The sequence below is a fragment of the Dromiciops gliroides genome, chromosome 1 (assembly GCF_019393635.1).
Source record: "Dromiciops gliroides isolate mDroGli1 chromosome 1, mDroGli1.pri, whole genome shotgun sequence".
In the NCBI taxonomy this organism is placed as follows: Eukaryota; Metazoa; Chordata; class Mammalia; order Microbiotheria; family Microbiotheriidae; genus Dromiciops; species Dromiciops gliroides.
The window spans coordinates 467,744,066-467,756,689 of record NC_057861.1 but is presented as its reverse complement, the minus strand read 5'-3'; the positions used below and the strand labels follow the sequence as shown (position 1 = coordinate 467,756,689).

Genomic DNA, 12,624 nt, shown 5'->3' with positions numbered 1-12,624 from the left:
ATTGTTCAATATATTCCTCTTTCATTATCATTGCTATAGTGGAAGTGTGAGAGTTAAGTTCCCATGTAACCTATTATCACACTACCAAATGAAGGTACAAAGCTACAATTGCTTATTTCCCTCCACCATAACCTCTTATACTTTTGTTTTCATCTCTAATTGAACTCAGATTCTGCTCTTCACTTCTTTTATACTCTCAGGACCTTTATGCCCAATTCATACTCATGGAACTTTTGCAAAACAAGAAGCCTGAGGGGGAAAATAGGGAAGCACTTTCCCTTTTCCCTCCTTTCTTTCCCGTTCTCCCACTCTCTATGTAAACAGATCTTCCAAAGTGTAGGGTGGACTATGGCTAATCCCACTAAAGTTATTCCTTCCACATTGTAGGACTTTCCCCATAGTGGTTTTGCTATATGGGTTGGTCGGTTGAAATTTAATAAGAATTTTGGGGGAGTTTTGGGGAAGCCACAGACAACATGTGAAGGCCAGCAGACATTACAAAAAAACTTTAAGAAACTCCGAAATGCATAATATATATGTATAGCATTGTATAATCTCAACATATTTTGTATTTTAATACCATACATATACATAATTTCTTCTTCTCTGGTACAAAAAGAAGGCCAAAAAATTTTATGTTAATTTTCCAGATCGAAGGGGCTCCACATCCCTAACCAATGTGGGAGAGATAACTATATTCTCTTCCTTAATGACTAGAAACCAGTTAGTTGTCTCATTTTACAAATGATCTCCTCTCTAGTGAGGCCAAGATGGAAAAAGGTGAGTTTATTCACTACTACAGCTAGGGGATGGGGACATTAAGTCATCCAACAGTGCTCTTAATCTAAGTAAAAATGAAGCAAAGGCAAGGAGTTGTCCAATTTCAAGTAGAAAGTTGAAGTTTATTTTGTGACAATTCCTTAAGAAGGGGTAATTTTAGATCTGTTTGCCAAAAATTACTGCAAATGTAAAAACCTCTTGTACTCTAAAACATGGAGTTCAACTCCTTTGCTTCATAAATGATGAAACAGAGGCACAGACAGTTTAAGTAGTTTGCCCAGGGTCACAAATGGTAAGTGTCTAAGATGGAAAAAGAACCCTGTCTTCCTGACAATCAAATCTATTGCTCCTTTATGTAGGATTATAGCTAAACTAGTTTGTTTTCTGTCTTGTTCCTGTTTAAAAACAAAATAAAACAAAACAAACCCAAACTCCAGAAACATTGTTTTGAAATTAGCAGTATCTATAAACTTTTTTTTTTTTTTGGCAGGGCAGTGAGGGTTAAGTGACTTGCCCAGAGTCACACAGCTAGTAAGTGTCAAGTGTCTGAGGCCGGATTTGAACTCAGGTGCTCCTGAATCCAGGGCCAGTGCTTTATCCACTGTGCCACTTAGCTGCCCCACCATAAACTCTTAAATTAAAAAAATTTTATTGATATTTTCTGTTTCTAATATCACAATAGTTTCATATATGTATTGTGTATATATACACATACATACATACATACATACATACAGTTTCCCTTTCCCCTGCCTAGAAAGCAATATGACAAATAATATTTTTTCTTAGAAGCAACCAATTTTATTTTCTTATTTGGAATCCAGGAAATTTGGAATCTTTTTTGGAATCCAGGAAAATATAAATGTAAAAAATAAATGTAAAACATAACAGCTACCATTGACGCTCCCCACCAACTCCATACAAAAATCAAGAAAATCCTGTTTTAGGAGGCTATGTGAATGATACTACTAGCTTACACAATATTGCCTTTAGTGCAGGCTCTGTTGAGCCTTTATATAGGATAATTTTTAAATTCAAAGATTTTCCTTAAAATGCTTGCAATTGTTAGTCATAATGATTAAAGGGCTGCCTTTAGGAAGCCAAAGTGTAGAGTGATAGCCTACTCAGTGTGTGACTGACTTTCAAGGGAAACCAGGAATAAGCTCCAATTAGTCCAAAAGCTTCCCTGGAATTTGACTGTAATAAACTAAAATACCAAGCCCTGTGCTAGGCTCTGGTTTTTTCCCCATGCTGCTTTGCTTTCCCTTCCCTTCCCTTGCTTAGTCATTTGTCTAAATTTGGAACTTTTGTTCCCCCTGGTCTAGCCTTTCTTCCCCACCTGAAGTCATACCCCTCTTGCCATGACTTCAGGTGGAGATAAGATGAGGGTGGTGAGATGCAGGCCACCCTGTCTGTTCCAAGGAAACATCCTTAGAAATATGGCAAGGGGATAATACCTGCCTGGGATGTGATTAGAAGCATACCTGGGGTCAGTTGGGCTCTTTGAATCGACCTTTTCCTGGGGCAGGTCTAGGTAGGAAAAACTCAGTACAGACTTTTGCTGAGATGATAAGGCATTTTCCAAGCTCCCTTGTATTTTTTTAAATAAACATTTTAATTTAAAGTTTTGAGTTTCAAATTCTATCCTTCTCTTCCTTTGTCCCCTCTCCCCTCCCTGAGGTGGTAAGCAATCTGATATAGGTATATGTGCAATTATGTAAAACCTTTCCATGTTAGTCATTTTGTATAAGAAGACTTGAATAAAAGAACAAAAAAGAAATAAATTGAAAAATGGAATGCTTCAGTCTGTGTTAAATCAATATCTGTTCTTTCAATGGAGGTGGATAATATGCTTCATCATTGGTCTTTTAGGGTTGTCTCAGATCATTGTATTGCTGAGAATATAAGCTCCCTTGTATTGACCAGAATTTGTTTGTTAGCGAGTGTAAGAAGCACATCAGTTGAATCCTAGTGTTAATGGCTCTTCTCTTTGGGTATTGGGGTGGGGAATACATCTAGACTTCCTTGGCTTGCTGCAGGCTACCATCTCCAGGGACCCAAGGCTTGCTTTCATTTTGAACCCCAAACACTCACCTATCTCATCTCCCTTAATACTATTGAAAAAGAAGAAATTGTCAAGAGGGTCTTTTTGAGACAGGGGCTTCATGACTTCCTGTCTAAATACCCTGCCAACAATTGCACAAACTGGTGCTATCTTGGAAAAAGCAGTAGCCGACAATGTCAGCAGGAAGCATGTCAGTGCTCATTCCAAGGAACTTAAGCAGGTCAACTGGAGTAACAATTTAGAATCCTCACAGTAAGTATCTGACTGAGGATCTTACCTTTTATCTGTATGGAATTTCAGGAACACTTGGAGCAGAAAATAATTGCAAGTGGTCCTTTTGAAGGCTATTTTGGCCTGGTCACCGCCCCAGTTCAACTCTAGAGCCCTATCTCTTTCTATTATTCTCTTTTTTTATTGTTACTGTCGTTTCTTCCCTGACCTGCCAACTTGAGACTTCCAAAACAAAACAAACAAAAAAGAATATATCTCTTACCCATAGTTGTAAGAGATATATGCTCTCTTTCTCTTCTATTTAAAAAAACAAAACACTATGGTCTTTACTATTAAGATGATGTATCCATTTAGAATGTGTTGTGGAGTGTGGTGTTAGTTATTGGTCTAAGTCTGATTTCTGCCAGACTGTTCTCCAGTTTTCCCAGCAGCTTTCCCAGCAGTTTTTAATCAAATACGGAGATTTTTCCTAAGTAATTTTTGTTTTCTATTTTATAAAACACTGGGTTATTGAGTTCTATTGTTTCTCAATCTCTCTTATCTAGTTGGTTCTATTGTTCTGTCTCTCTATTCTTTAATCAGTATCAGATAGTTTCAATGATTACTGCTTTATAATATAGTTTGAGGTCTGAAAGTGCTATTTCCCCTTTCTCCTTACTTCTTTTAATCATTTTTCTTGATATTTTAGAGATTTTGTTTTTCCAAATGAATTTTGTAAATATTTTATCACTTTATGTAAAGTATCTTTTTGGTAATTTGATTGGTATAGTATTAAAAGTGCAAATTAATTTTGGTGGTATTGCCATTTTTATTATATTAGCATAGCCCATCTTTTTTTTTTAAATTTTTTTTTTTTTGCAGGGCAATGGGGGTTAAGTGACTTGCCCAGGGTCGCACAGCTAGTAAGTGTCAAGTGTCTGAGGCCAGATTTGAACTCAGGTACTGCTGAGTCCAGGGCTGGTGCTTTATCCACTGCACCACCTAGCCGCCTCCTAGCATAGCCTATCTTTGATCAATGAATATACCTCTGGCTATTTAGATTGTTCTTTATTTCTATAAGGAGTACTTTGTAATTGAATCTATATGTTTTTTGTTTACTTTGGGAGATTGATCCCCAGATATTTTTATATTTTGTAATTATTTGGACTGGGATTTCCCATTCTATTATTACTTCTTGTGTTTTGTTATTATTATATACAAGTGCTGTTAATTTTTGAGGATTTATTTTGTAGTCTGAAACTTTGTTGAAGCTATTAATTGTCTCAATTTGTTGATTTCCCTGGGGTTTTTCAAGTAAACCATTATATCATCAGTAAATAGGGATAGTTTTTATCTCTTTACATATCTTTATTCTTTAATTCTTTTTATCTTGTCTTATTCTTATTGCTAGCATTTCCAGAACTGTATCAAATAATAGTGAGGATATTGGGCATATTTACTGGAACAGGTTCTGGTATATTCCTATTTCATGTGATGCTTGCTTTTGGTTTTAAGATAGATGTTTTTTATGATATTAAGATATTTTAAAAAGGTCCCTCTAAGGGCAGCCAGGTGGCACAGTAGATAGGGTGCCTGGCCTGGATTCAGGAAAAGTCATCTTCCTAAATTCAAATCTGGCCTCAGACATTTGCCCTGTTTGCCTCAGTTCCTCATCTGTAAAATGAGCCGGAGAAAAACGTGGCAAACCATTTCAATATATTTTCCAAGAAAACTCCAAATGTAGTCATAAAGAGGCAAAGACTACTGAAACAACTGAACAACTATGTTTATACTTTGTAGGTTTTTTAGTGTAAGTGTTGTACTTTGTCAAAGGACTTTTCTGTGTCCATTGAGATGTGGTTTTGTATGTTTTGGTTTTTAGTATGATTAATTGTGTTGATTGTTTTCCTAATATTGAACCATCCTTGTATCCCTGGTGTAAATTCCACTTGATCATAATGAATGATTTCTTGAATAAATCACTGTAGTCTTTTTGATAGGATTTTATTTAAGATTTTTGAGTCAATATTCATTAATAATATTGACCTATAATATCTTTTAGTGTTTTTATCTTTTCTGGGTTCAGGTATTAGGACTATATTTATCTCATAAAAAGACTCTGGTAGGGTGTTTTCTTAATATTTGAGTATAATTTGTGAACCATGGGTACTTAAAAAAAAGTTTAATTGAAGAATTTATCAAGACCAAGAGTTTTTTCCCTTTGATAGTTCCATTACAGCTAAATATATTTCCTTTTCTGTAATTCTATTATTTAAGATTTATATCTTGTCTTCTGATAGTTTAGATGTTTTATGATTGAAGGCATTTCTCTATTTATCTTGTGTTCTCAGTTTTGTTAACAAATAACTGTTCATAATGTTTTGATTATTATTTTAATTTCTTTTGGTTTTGCTTCGATTTCCTAATTTGCTATTTTTAAAATTTGATTTTCTGATCTTTAAATCAGATTAGTTAAAGGTTTAACAACTTTACTAGTTTTTTTAAACTAGCTTTTAGTTTTATTTATTATTTGTATGGCCTTTTCTTTCCAATTTATTTATTTATTTCCCCTCTAATTTTTATTATTTGCCTAGTTTGTGCTTACTTTAGGTTTATTGTTGATTTTTTAAATATTAATTTTAATTTTTAAAAATGCATGTTTAGTTCATTAATCCTCCCTTTATCTATATTGTCAGTATATGGTTGCAAGGATATTATTTCCCTACTTTATCTGCATCCCAGAAATTTTGATATGTTGTTTCTTCATTATAATTTTTATTTTACACAATTATTGTTTCTATTATTTGTTTTTTGACCCATTTAAAAATTATTGTTAAGTCTCAATTTTGGTATGTATCTTTTGTATCTGGTCTCTGAATCAATTTCTATTCTTATTACATTATAGTCTCTAAAGGATGTATTAACTATTTCTACCTTTTTTTTTTTGCATTTGCTTGCAATATCTCTGTGTATGTTCACATGATAGAAATATGTATATTCTTTTGCTGTCTCATTAGAAGATGCCATAAGCCCTTTGACTCATTTCTCTAGAAATTTATTCAGCTCTACATTTTCCATTTTATTTATCTTTTTGTTAGACCTTCTATGTTGTTATGCTCAGATTTGCAAGATAGGTTACCCTGGACTGCATCCTGAGCTCCATTGTTCTTTAAAACACATTATTCCATTCAATCCTTTTTCTAGTGGGTGTTAGGAGTCTTACCTTATTCTAATGTCCCTTCCTTTGTATTTGAACATTTTTTTCCCCTGATGGCTTTCAGAAGTTGTTTCTGAATTATATTGTCAAATTTAATCACTATGTGTCTTGGAGTTTGCAGCCTTGAGGTTTTTTGTTTTGTTTTGTTTTTCTGGATGTAATCTGTGAATTATTTCAATTGGAATTTCATTTTCTATGTTCAAAGTTCTGGACATTTCTCTTCTATCATTTCTTTCATTATGATATTAAAGTTTTTTTTGCCGTGTTGTGTTCTGGACAACCCTTAGGTTGTCTGTATACATTCTGTCTTTGAGTTTAGTGTATTTTGCTTGCATAATGAGCATAATTTCTTTTAAATATTTTTTCTTCTCTTATTCTAGGTTGACCTTAGCTTTTATTTGCATTCCCAATCCAATGTTCTCACCTTTGTTTTCTGATGAGTCTTACCATTGGGGAGTCAGGTTTTTCTATTCTGCTTATATATTGCTATGCAGGACATAAAATTCTGCTCTCATAATTCTCATTTCATTTATACCACTCAGGAACAGCATATCGTATTGTATTTCCATGTTCTCCTCAAATTCCACAGGATGCTCTATCTCAACAAGTGTTGTTGGATGATTTTCCTTTATTTTACAGTATTTATTCATAGATGTCTGAACTCATTTACTAGATCTGGAGGCCATATTTCCTTCGGTTGTTAATGTTTTTCTTGTTGACTTATCTATGTCTTTGAGTTTTCTTCTTCCTGAAATTATGATACTTTCTGTTCTCCTTCAACCCACCCTCCACTCCCATTTCTATGATCACTTTCTGATTCCCTCTCCTCTGTGGTTTCTTTGGGGACTGGATCCCAGAGGGTCTTAGCCTCCTCCCACAATGGGCATATCACAGTTCACCAGCCTGGGGTCTCTGCCCCAAATGACTTTTGAGTGGTCAGAGCTCTTTTTCCCTTAGGTTTAGTGGAGTGAGCGCCTCATCAGCATGGTGTTCTGTTCTGTTCTGATGACTTGTCCCACTCCCTCTGTTCCTCAGTTCTCTGACCCGGCACTGGAAGTTTAGAGGTAAATTTCCTCAGCACTGGCAGTTCAGAGCTTTGCATTACATGTGTTTCTGGGTTTCAGTCCCTGGAAGGCTTTTGTTCCTAAAGAACTGTGGCCAAGCTGGCTGGTGAAGCTCTAGCTAACTTTCTTATCCTAGAGCTGGGATCTCTAGATTATTGGAAATAGAGAGAGCTTACTGAGGTATAGGAATGGGTTTTGATGTTAACATGTGTTGTGTCTTTGGTTCTGTTGTGTCTTCTGGTTGCTGCTGGTAGTATGGGTAGTAGAGATAGGGAGGGATGCTGAGAGAGCTCAGGGACAATGAGCATCATTTTCTGGGTTTGTTTTGTTTTCAGTTATTTTAAATTTTACCTTGTTTTTGTATTATGGGTATCCTGAACCATAGAAACAGCTGAAGTTGCTTTGTCTTTGGCACATAATTTCTGTTTTGGAGAAAGCTGAGAGGTCATGGGGATCAGAGAAAATATAGTCTTTTATCTTATTGCTCACAGACATTCTATCTTGTTGCTTTTCTATCTTCTTGTGTCCCAGAAATCCCTGTCCAAAAACTTTAAAATTTAATTTATTTTTGGTTACATTTTGAGTTTTGAGTTGTCTCCCTCCCTCCCAACTCTGAATTAGAGAAAGCCAACATATATACACACATGTATAAATGCAGATATGTATAATAGTGTGTAGATATGTATGTACATATATATATATGGAACCATATAATACATACTTTGGTATCTCGGTTTTTTTCTGGAGGTAGATAGCATTTTCCTTCATAAGTCCTTTGTAGTTGATTATTCAGAATAGCTTAGTCATTCAGTTAATCTTTGAACAATATTGCTATTTTTGTATACAAAGTTTTCTTGGCTCTGCTTGTTTCACTCTGAATTATTTCATTCAAGTTTTTCCATGTTTTTCTAAAACCAAACTGCTAGTAATTTTTTACAGCACAGTATTATTCCATCACAATCATATACCCCAACTTATTCAGCCATTCCCCAGTTGATGGGCATCTCCTCATTTTCTAGTTCTTTCCCACCACAGTGAGAGCTCATTTAAATATACGGGTTCTTTCCCCTTTCCCCTGATCACCTTGGAAAACAGAGCAAATAGTGGTATTGCTGGATCAGAGGGTATACAGTGTTTTTATAACTCTTTGGGCATAATTTCAGATTGCTCTCCAAAATGGTTGAATCAGTTCACAATTCCACCAACAGTGTATTAGTGTTCCATTTTTTTATACATCCCTCTTCTATCATTTTAATAAATGTGATAAGTGTGAGTTGGAACCTCAGAGTTGTTTTATCGTTTCTCTAATCAATAATGATTGAGCATTGTATATGACTATATATAGCTTTGATTTCTTCTCGCAAAAACTGTTCATATCTTTTGACCATTTATCAATTGAGGAATGACTCATATTCTTATAAATATTACTCAATTCTCTATACAGTTGATATGAGGCCTTTATCTAAGAAACTTGACTATAAAATTTCCCCATACTTTTCCCCCTTTCATCTAATCATGGCTACATTGTTTCTATTTGTACAAAACCCTTTTTGGTTTAATAAAAATTATCCACTTTTTATCCCATAATGTTATTAATCTCATTTATTCATAAATTTATTCTCTTATACATAATTCTGATAGGTAATATGTTGATGCTCTTCTAATTTACTTGTATTTCCCTTTATGTCTATGTTATGTATCCATTTTGGTAATATCTTGGTAAATGGTGTAAGATATTAATCTATACCGAGTTTCTGCCAGACTTTTCAAATTTTCCCAGCAATTGTCCCAAATAGTGAGTTGTTATCTCCAAAGCTTTGTGTTTATCAAATACAAGGTTACTACTACAGGTCATTTACTACTGTGTTTGTTTACCTACTCTATTCTACTGATCTATCATTCTTTTTCTTAGCCAGTATCAGATAGTTTTGATAATTACTGCCTTATAAGATATGATATGGTATTGCTAGACCTCCTTCTTTTAATTTCCCCCATTAATTCCTTTGATATTCTTGACTTTTTGTTCTTCCAAATAAATTTTGTTATTTGTTTCTAGTCCAATAAAATAAATTTTTGGTTGTTTAATAATGTTTGGTTGTTGGAGGGCACTGCATAATTAATTAGTTTAGGTAGAATGGCCATTTTTATTGTTATGGCTCAGCCCACCCATGAACAATCAATATTTCTCCAATTATTTATACCTGATTTTCTTTGTAGAAAGTGTTTTATAATTTTGTTACATAATTTGTGGGTTTGTCTTGGCAGTTATCCATAAACTCTTAAAAATAATCCAGATCATCTATACAGTTCAAGCTCATTTGTTAACCTATGATGTTTGGGGATTTATTAGATCAGATCACTTACCTTTTTTCTTCAAGCTCTATAATCTCTATTATTCACAGATCCTGCTTTTAAACTTTTTTTTTAACAAAGAGATAAAAAAGATGAACTAGACAGGTGGATATATAACGGAATTCTGATTAGATGTCTCTTAAAATTGTTAATTTTCAGATATTTCCTTTTTTTATTTCTATTTTGAAAATCCTGGGGATATGATCAGGCAGAACTGTGTTTTGGGTAGTAGAAATACCTGGATGTTTTGAACAATTCTTATGAACAAGAGAAATGGCTTCCCTTGATTAAGAGATGAAAACAAGGCAGATAACAGTGTTAGTAATAGTCACCATTTAATTTACAGAGTGAAAGCTGAAAGAAATCAGAGGTCATCTTGCCCAACCTTCTCATTTTACAGATGAGGAAACTGAAACCTAGAGGTGATTTGTCCAAGGTCACAAAGACAGTCATTGGAAGCTCCAGAACTAGAGAACCCAGGACATCAGGATCACCAATCCAATGTTCTTTTCAATATGTGACAGTGCCTAATTGTGCCTGTTTCAGAGGCCTAATTCTTTTGGGGCAAGCAGTGAGTGGCACACCAGTTAGCCAACCTAAGTATGATAGTAGCACTGTATGTTAACTATATGTTAAATTTCTGTGTTGTAAGCCATGACTGACTCAGGTTCTTCTCTAGTTCGGTTTTGATATTGGGATGAAATGAATCATTTGTAGAAAATATGACATTTAACAAAATTATGTATCCTTGAATAGCCATAGCAAGGAAAGGCTATTCAAGGATACATAATTGAGTTTGATGTTGCAACCCTGAATTTTGGTTATTTATTTTTGTCTGCTACTTAGAAGTTTGAAAGAGCAGGGTTTTTGTTTTATTTTGCCTTTTTTTTTTTTTTTTATTTAGGCTACCAGGAAGCCAAGTCAACAGCCCAAGTCTTAGTATCCTGAACCAATTAAGTCTCAAGGACAGTTTCAGTACATTTTATTTTATTTTAATTTAATTTAATTAATTTACTTATTTATTTGATTGATTGATTTCAGGGCAATGAGGGTTAAGTGACTTTCCAGGGTCACACAGCTAGTAAGTGTCAAGTGTCTGAGGCCACATTTGAACTCAGGTCCTCCTGAATCCAGGGCCAGTGCTTTATCCACTGTGCCACCTAGCTGCCCCCAAGTTTCAGTACATTTTAAAGAAAACTTAGTCTACCTTACCAGACAGGTATTGCCCCTACTACATCATGTATGATAAAAAACATGCAAAAATTAAAAGGTGTAATTAGTGGGGAAATTTTATCTGTATTTTATGTTGATTGATTAGGTTAAATAGTCCCCACTGTCTGTAGCTTCAACTCAACAATACCGTTGTGAGGTATTAGTGTTGTAAGGACTGTGAGAACCAGAAAACAAAACTAGAGGTGAATAAATGTGAACTATCTATTTACATCAACTCTAATTAAAATGAGCACAGCCAGTACTGCAGTCGAATACACTTAAATACTTCAAACAGATCTGTGATCTCATAGATATTAGTATCCTTTCTAGTAGTACAGATCATAACTCCATTCAAGCCTTCTGAGAAGTTTCTAGAGTTGTTGTTTTTTGTTGTTGTTCATGGTATTTAAACTTTCTTCTCTGTTTTCCCTTTGACCTATCTACTGAGGCTCCCTCCCTTCCGTCCTGCTTCTTCCCATTGTCCCTAATTTCCATAATTCTCTATTTCCATAGCTTCCAGACCCTTATTTAGAAATCTGATATTTATAGAACTAGATCTGATCCTTATTTTATAAATTAGATGATTGAGGGCCAAAGAAGTATGGTGTCTTACTGAGGTCACACAGGTAAAAAATGTCAAATGCGGAATTTGAACTAAGGGTCTCTGACTCTGGAGCCAGTATTTTCCCCCAGTATCATCCCTGAATTAGTGTAACTATGAGTATCAGAAAATACTTCTTGAGCACTTTCATACCTGGCTCAGTGCACGGGAATGGTTTTGGCCCACAAGCAGTTTGGGAGACAAAATATACACATATGAATCAATTGGTGAAAAGAGTATATACCAATCTCAGAGTCTTTCTTGACTTCTCATTTTGCCTCAGTGCTCATATCAAATCAGTTGTCATGATTTTACCTTCACAATATTTTTTGCATTTGGATCTTTCCCTCCATTCACACAACCAAAAGGCCCACATTTCTCATCCAGACTGTTACAATAGCCTCGTAATTGGTCTCTGCCTCACCTTTCCTCTATCCAACTAATACTTCACACAGCTTCAAGGAGTCCTCAGTTGAGGGTATTATTAGTAGAGAACAAGCAGCACCTATTCACAGTTTAAATTCAATGACTACATCTTTACCATTTAAAAAATGAGTTGAAATAGAGAATGGAAAGGTCATATTAAGCCCAGGGTTCCTAGGAAGACCAATGACAACGCTCCTTCCCCTTTTCTCCAAAAAAGAAAAATAAGCTCCTCCACCCAATGTAGAACTTCGGAAAGAGTCAGCGGAGACCGGTGGAACATAAAGGCGACGTTACAAAGTGAAAAGATATAAGATACAGAAAATGGGGTCTATCCTTGGTGAGGAAAGGAGGGTCAGAAATGGTGGTGTTGGATTCTCTGATTTGATCTTTCTACTAGTCTACCTGATTCTTCCTTATACACTGAAGAAGCATTGTGGACCTTTGTGGGAGGGCCAGTGGACTTGGTATAAGAAACTGGTTTCCGACAGACAGAGAGAGGATGGCTGGCCTAAGGGAGGGGAGGAGCGGTCTTTGTGGATGTAAGATATTAGACTAAGGGCTACCGCTTGTATTAGTCCTGATGGACAGCTCCAAGCTCCGGAAAGGATCCGTATTCCCAACATAAGGAACATGGGAGAGGGGGAAATCCCGAAGCTTCGCATCTGTAGCCGTCCCTTCCTCACTTCCTTCTGTTGGC

At 35.3% G+C, this 12,624-nt stretch overlaps 1 protein-coding gene across 1 annotated transcript in view; it reads left to right on the top strand.

The window, feature by feature from the left end:
* TRIM36 (tripartite motif containing 36) overlaps nucleotides 1-12,624 on the top strand; it is a 98,233-nt gene that overhangs the window by 13,631 nt on the left and 71,978 nt on the right. The gene's annotated exons all lie outside the window — the stretch shown is intronic.